This window comes from Lipotes vexillifer, unplaced genomic scaffold (assembly GCF_000442215.2).
Source record: "Lipotes vexillifer unplaced genomic scaffold, Lipotes_vexillifer_v1.1 scaffold10, whole genome shotgun sequence".
NCBI lineage: Eukaryota > Metazoa > Chordata > Mammalia > Artiodactyla > Lipotidae > Lipotes > Lipotes vexillifer.
Window position 1 is genome coordinate 971,245 of NW_006792541.1, and position 870 is coordinate 972,114.

The following is an 870-nucleotide window of genomic DNA, read 5'->3' on the forward strand; positions in this document are numbered from 1 at the left end:
GCTTTGTACAGTAGAGGAGCCCCTCCCCTCTCCTTATATTCCTAGGAAGGACCACACGCTCTGCCTGGGGGCAAGCCTGGAGGCTTTATTGAGTTGTAGAGGCAGGCTGAAGGCTTGGAGAACCTGTCTAGGCAGGAGGGGGTGTTTCTTCTGCTTCCACTGCTGTTATCTGACAAGTTGATCAGTACCTCCATTTGGATACTTTTCTCAGCTGGGAACAGATGCATCAGGCAACTCAGATTTTTTATTGATCTGCACCATATATTGATTAGGGGGTTACAAAGTAATTTTAGCAAGTAGGCAAATTTGCAAAGACAAAATTTACGAATAACAAGGATTAACTGTACAAATGCACCCAAAGATAGGATCTTGGCTCTCTGCACTTTTTTCTTTCCTCTTCCAATAAAAGCTCCTTTATTCTTACATTGTTAACTATCATCTCCAGACAGACTACTTCAAAACATTCATTTTAAAGCCTTTCTGGGGAATTTCCTGGTGGTCCAGTGGTTAGGACTCAGCACTTTCACTGCCATGGTCCCAGGTTCAATCCCTGGTTGGGGAACTAAGATCCCATAAGCCGCACGGTGTGGCCAAAAAAAAAAAAAAAAAAAAACCTTTTTTTAAAATCCTCAAAGTATGGTTCCAAGGTCCCTGGCGGGGGAGGGGGGTAAATCCTAAAGATAATACCTTTGGCAACTGCATATCTGCGTGAATCTAGATTTTCTTCATATACTTCAACTAAAACAGTTTGTCATAACAAATCGAATGTAAAAGCAGATCTGAGAATACAGCTGTCTTAACCAGACATTAAAGAGATTAGCAAAAGTGTAAAACAATCACTGAGATTTTTTTGTTTTGGAAAATACAGTA

At 40.9% G+C, this 870-nt stretch overlaps 1 non-coding gene across 1 annotated transcript; it reads left to right on the plus strand.

Moving 5' to 3' along the window:
- The first annotated feature begins 489 nt into the window (after window positions 1-489).
- Window positions 490-562, plus strand: TRNAE-UUC (transfer RNA glutamic acid (anticodon UUC)). The gene has a single exon. It is a non-coding gene; the product is annotated as a tRNA-Glu (tRNA).
- Window positions 563-870: the final 308 nt, after the last annotated feature.